The sequence below is a fragment of the Kogia breviceps genome, chromosome 5, assembly GCF_026419965.1.
Source record: "Kogia breviceps isolate mKogBre1 chromosome 5, mKogBre1 haplotype 1, whole genome shotgun sequence".
Lineage (NCBI taxonomy): Eukaryota > Metazoa > Chordata > Mammalia > Artiodactyla > Physeteridae > Kogia > Kogia breviceps.
Window position 1 is genome coordinate 14,889,904 of NC_081314.1, and position 6,456 is coordinate 14,896,359.

Consider the following 6,456-nt stretch of genomic DNA (forward strand, 5'->3'; position numbering starts at 1 on the left):
TGCCAGGAGGGGTAGCAGGTGGTATTAGCACCCTCTGGTATGATTTGAATGATCACTGATCCTGAACATCCTCAAAGGAGAGAAAGGCTGTCAGCTGCCCACACGACCCAGGGCCAGCCTTGGCACGAGCGCTTGAGACAGGCGGCCGTGACGTGGGCATCCTGGCAGGCCGGGCTCCCCAGAAACCATGCCATGTCCAGGAAAGTTCCTGGTGGGGCCTCGTGCTGGCTGAGGACCTAGGGGAGGTGGTGGTCCTCTCTCGGGTGCCGGGGAGGGGGAGCCTCCTGAGGAGGTGCAGGCCCGTCTCCTGGGGCATACCAGGGACCAAGTGGAGGGACTGGTGAGATGGGCCCCTTGTCCCCAGCTTCCCCAGAGCCTCTCTAGGAGCCCCATGTCCCCAGATGACCCCCCCCCAAGTCTTGTCTTTGCTCACCACAACCTCAAATGACCCTCTCCTTTGTCGCTCAAGAAAACTCAGTTGAACGAGATCATTGAGGACTAGCTAAAAAGTGTTCTGCACATGTAAGGGGTTATGTTTATTAGTAATATTTGAGCCTTGTTTTTGCAAAGTATATTCTGGGGAACGTTACCCACTCAAGATTCTGCAAAACGGTTCATGGTCAGATGAACTTCGGAAATGCTGAGAACTATATCGCCTTCTTAGAAATGTACAGTGAGTATTAGTGTGTTTAAAGCCCTGAAAAATCCTGTAGCAAAGAAGTCCGGCCTTAAACCCCAGGACCCCCTTCACCCTGCAGCGTTTCCTGTCCACAGGGTGTTTTGGAAACACTGTACATCTGCATTCAATGAGAGAAAAAAAACAATATCATTTAAAACTCCCCTTTCCCAAGTGGGATTTTCTCAGTATATTTTTTTCCACAAATGAAGAGTAACTGAGTTACTTTACATACGGTATGAAAGACTGGTTGTAGCAGTAGTCATTCTACTGATCCTTCTTTTTCAACTAAGATGCATCTGAACTCATCAGAAGTAGTCAAGATGGAGGCAACCATTTTAAAGCAAGGGCAGGTATTGGGGGCCAGGGCTGGCCTCCCAGTCCTGCACTCACTGCAGATAAGGTAGGGCGGGTCCCCTGCCTCCTATTTCCAAACCAAATCATGACGGGAATGCCTCACCCTGATACTGACAAGGCTGTCTGGAGACAGAGTGGAAGGGGCCACCTTGGTGGAACGGGCTCCCAGACCTTCAGGACCCCAGCCTCCAAGGGGTGTCAGGAGAGAGACTGGGGTTTACCTAAACCAGGGGGCCTGATCTTGAAAGTGAAAGAGACCCTGTCACATGAAAATCCCAGTGCACAGCTGGGCAGTGCCGCTGGGTGGTTTAAGCATGGACTTCTCTGTCAGCCCTTGGATCAAATCCTGCCCCACCTCTCTCCAGTTGTGTGACAGTCTGGCAGTTACTTCCCCCGCTCTGAGCCTCTGTTTGTCCAATTGCAAAATGAGGAATAAGGACTGTGATTCATAAGGAGGTAGTCAGGATTGAATAAGATCTCAGCACAGTCACCGAGCCAACAGTCAGTTCCCCTTATTACCCTCAGCGCTCTGTATCCACAGGTTCTGAATTTAGATCCCCGCTTGGCTGAATCCGTGGGTTCAGAACCTGCAAATGCAGAGGGTCAACTGTATTATGCCATTTAATATAAGGGATTTAAGCATCCACGGACTTTGGTATCCGTGGGTAGCCTGGAACCAATCCCCTCGGATACTGAGGGACGACCACATGTGTGTGTATATTACATGTACACATACACACATATATAGACACATTCTCCACCCCAATCCCACATATCTATACATACATACATACGTAACGAGATAGTGATTCCCGTCATTAAAACTCTTTACCTTCTAAAAGCTTCAACACTGGGCTTCCCTGGTGGCGCAGTGGTTGAGAGTCCGCCTGCCGATGCAGGAGACACGGGTTCGTGCCCCGGTCCGGGAGGATCCCACGTGCCGCGGAGCGGCTGGGCCCGTGAGCCGTGGCCGCTGAGCCTGCGCGTCCGGAGCCTGTGCTCCGCAACGGGAGAGGCCACAACAGTGAGAGGCCCGCATACCGCAAAAAAAAATAAAATAAAAAATAAAAGCTTCAACACTGAGATCCTTACTACAATCCTCAAATGGGAAGGTCGCCAGGAGGACTTTCTAAGAATACAGATTCCTGCTCCCCAAACCCCTTTCAAGATTCTGGCTCTGAGGTCATGGGCAGGGTCCAGGCATGTGTGTGGTTACAAGCTCCCGAGGTGAGCGCCCTCAGGTGCTTGGCAAGCACACTGACAAACCCTACGTTGTTCAGGTGAAGCATGTTTCACTTCAAACGTGTACTCACCCATGTGTCACCAGGAACACCCTCAAGCAGAAGCCGGGTCTATCTCTGCAGGTGGCCAAAGGTCACGTGACCCGTTTTTTTTTTCCTTCCATATGGCATCGGGGCCGCTGCCTGTGTGGCTGAGCCCTGTAACAGAAGTGACGTCACACTTTCTGGAGCTGCTTCGCGACAGGGGACGCATTTGGGCCCTGGAGGATGGTGGTGGGTGATGGGGACAGGGCACAGCAGAGAAGGACGTGACGTGAACCAAGTCAGGGGGCAGCAAAGGCAAAGCGGGCTGGGGTGGGGGAGGGGAGCACCTGCTGGGAGGGTAAGTGAGGAGGCCAGGTGGGGAAGGAAGGTCATTAGTCAGCCGAGGGAGGCCGCGAAGGCCTCGCTGGGCCTCAGTGGGAGCACCGTGGGGGCCAGTGCAGGCTTCTGAGCAGCAAGCAATGCGATCCGATTCGTGGACCAGGGGTGATGCTCGGCCACTCGTTGAGAGGACGGATGGGGGCTGGCGGAGAGAGTCAGGGTCACCTGCTCAGAGGCTGTTACAGTGCCATTCCCAGGAGAGGCTGCAAGGGACCCACCTCAGGGCCAGGGACTGGTTGCAGGGAGGGAGGGGAGAGGTGCTGGGAGGGGCCCCGGCACTAGGTGACGGCTGCACGAAGCTCCCAGAGGACGTGAGGCAACAGGATGGTGTGAGTGTGGGGAAGAGGGAGAAGAAGGCGCCTCAGTGCGGCTTAGCGGTTGGGGGGGAGGGGGCCAGAGAGAGGGCCATGGGTTTGGGTTAGGCCTGCTGCACGTGCAGTGACAGAGCGATGATGGCAAAGCCCACATGCCTCTCCCGTTGCCCACTGCCTCCCTCCGATGGCCAAGTGTCACCCCTGAATCTTACCTTCCTGCTGGGGCGGGACGCTGGGCTGGGACTGAAGGAGTGGCCAGCTGTCACAGACACTGGTGAGGCCAGGAAGTGATGATGATGACACCAGGGGGAGGGGAGGGAGGAGGAGAGGGGAGTAGGGGAAGGAAGGGGAGGGGGGAGTAGGGAAGGGGAGGGGGGAGGAGGGAAGGGGAGGGGGAGGAGGGAAGGGGAGGGGAGGGGAGGGGAGGGGAGGGGAGGGAAGGGGAGGGGAGGAGGGAAGGGGAGGGGGGAGGAGGGAAGGGGAGGGGGAGGAGGGAAGGGGAGGGGGAGGAGGGAAGGGGAGGGGAGGGGAGGGGAGGGGAGGGGAGGGAAGGGGAGGGGAGGAGGGAAGGGGAGGGGGAGGAGGGAAGGGGAGGGGAGGGGAGGGAAGGGGAGGGGAGGGGAGGGAAGGGGAGGGGAGGGGGAGGAGGAGAGGGGGAAGGGGAGGGGAGGGGAGAGAGCAAGAAACAGAAGGAGAGGAGGAGAAAATGCAGAATAGAAGGAAAGTATGGGAGAGGGAAGAGGGTGAGAGAGGAGGGGAAGGGAGGGAAGAGGGGAGGAGAGAGGAGGAGGAGGAGGGATGCCTTGACTAACCAAGTACACAGACTATAGCCAGAGTGGCAGTGACTGGGACACACCCCAGGGGCTTTCTCTAGTTTTGTTCCCCCCACAGACACTCGCGAAGCACAGGAAGGTTTCTTTAAATACAACTAGGCAAGTCAACACAGAGCAGGTGTACTTACAGGCACTCAATAGCCTTGGCCTGGGTCCTTAATCGGTGTTCAAAGAGAGGATACTGGGCCTTTTGTTAGGCACCTCATCAGCAGCGGGGCACTTTCTAGGACTAGGATAGAGGAGCCCATTTCATAGCGGAGGAGACTGAGGCTCTGACTGAATCCAACACTCCTCCAGGACTCCACAGCTGGTAAGTCACAGAGGCAGAATTTGAACCCAGGTGGGTCTGTCTCCGGAGTTGGAGACCTGCCCCCGAGGAGGCAGCCCCTGGCAGGGACAGGGTGGCCCTCCCCATTCCTGGACGTCCAGTCCCACCCCTGCAGGCTTCGGGCCCCCGGCATGTTCAGGAGACCACGAATGCCATTTTTTCCCAATCATTTGAAATCAGGTTTTCTTTTTCTTAAATCAACATTCACTTTGTCTCCTTCAAGACTAATTCTGCTGCTGACAGGACGTCATTGGAAGTGACTCGTTTGCATTCTCCCGGCTGGGGGCTTGGGTCCTGCCGCTGTGCAGAGCCTGACAGAACTGATGGACAGAGCAGGCTTCCTGGAACTGATTTTTCCACTTGCACTGGCATTTTTCACTCGTGATTTGTGATTGATTAGAAGGACAGGAGTTGGGTATATTTAATTTTGGCTCACTGATTAGACTGGTTATGTCGATGGAGCCAGTTAGAAGCTGGGGCTTAAGAAAATGAAATCGAATTTTCAGAACTTTCAAGATTTGTTCATAGATTTTCTGGGACTGGCCCTTACTTTAGTTGTTCCTCATGCATCTGATTGCTAAGGTTATGGAAAATGAAGGAGCGTCAAGGGGAAGGCCTGGAAAATGTGGTCAAATTCCACCTTTTTAGAATATTCTAATAGAAAATGCACTTGGCCAATAAGAGACTAGTGAACTCCTGCCATGGTCAGAGGCTGGAGACACGGATGTGTCAGTCTGCTCCTGTCAGGGAAATAGCCATGCTAGGCATTTCTCGTGGAGGGAATTCAGTTCAGGGGATTGCTTACACAGAAGATGGGAAAGCTTGGAAGCCTACCAGGAGATGTGAAACAGCTGGGAGCTTGGCAACAGCAGGAAGCTGAGGGACAGATGGACCAGGAGGAAAATGGTTATCAGAAGCCAGAAGCCAGAAGCCAGCTGCCAGGCAGGGCTGGACCATAGCAGGAGGGGCTATCAGAGGAGACCAAAAAACACCACCAAAACAGAAGAGGGAGGAAAAGACAGAGAAACACCCTGGCTTCTCCTTTCTTTCCACTTTTCAGTCTCCAATCAGTGCTCCCACGAGTAGAAACTAGCCCAAAGCCTGTTGCCAGGAAGCCTAGGAAATGTAGGCAGCAGCACAGGGAAAGGAGGCGAAGGCATCTGAGAGCAAATGGACACAGAGGGGCACTCAGGGGAGTGGCCCCCAGGCCCTGCCCTCCAAGAGCTCCCAGTCTGACTCAGGCCAGGGAAGAGGGGAGGGGTCATCATTAACTGAGCCTTCCTTGTGAATTGCTGTGTGCCATGTTCTTTCCATATGTGCTGTAGCTCTCTTAATCCTCAGCACAACCTTGCACGACAGTACCATCCCCACTTTACACAAGAGGAAACTGAGTCTTGGCAGGGTTGGGAGGGTGACGGTAAAGACACGGGAGGACGAGGGTTTGGATGCAGCCTCACAGAGCCCAGGCTCCTGTTGGCATCCCCAGTGCCTGTGGCTGCCTTAATCCTGACATCCATCAGCCTTCGGGCTAATGTGACCTCTTCCAAATGCAGACAAACATTAATCCCAATCCTAAAGGACAATGAAGTGAATAAAAGGGAGCACTGACTGAATGGAAACAAAACAGACTATTTTATTCGCCTTACTTTTAACTCCTATTAAGTACTTAAAAGCTCAATGGAAATGTTTTCTTTTATTAAAGTTCACCGTTTTAAGCTTTAAAAGCCATGGAAACCTCTCTAAAACTTCCCTAGAGCCCAGATCCTTGGCTAACCACAATCCCACAGGCCAGCCCGCAGCTGTAGCCGGTGTGCTTCCTTGCGTCTGGGCAAGTGTGAGATGTGAGAGACTCTGAACACCCGCTTTGCGGCACTTTTCACGCTTGTAATTGTTTAGTGATTTGTAATTCTTGTTCATTGCCATTCCCGTCCTCCTGGATCACAGCGTCCCGCAGGGCAGAGGCGGTTCTGGTTTGCATCCTGCTCTCTGCCCTTTGCCTGTCTGCATCGCAGTCATGGTCAGCCAGGAAGTATTTATCAGACACCTTGGTGCCAGGGCCTGTGACAGATGCAGACATTTTTCTTCATCAGCCTGTTCATTCCAGGAACATTATCAGTCATCTACTCTGAGCCAGGCCCAGTGGCCGGGCACTGACGGGATAGAGGGAAGCCAAGTAGCCGTGTTCCCTCCTACCAAAGTTTGTTTCTAAGCCTCTTTTTATAAATGAGGCTCAAACAGGATGAGAAGGCTTCCAAAAGCACATTCCTGATTTGGAAGTGACCGG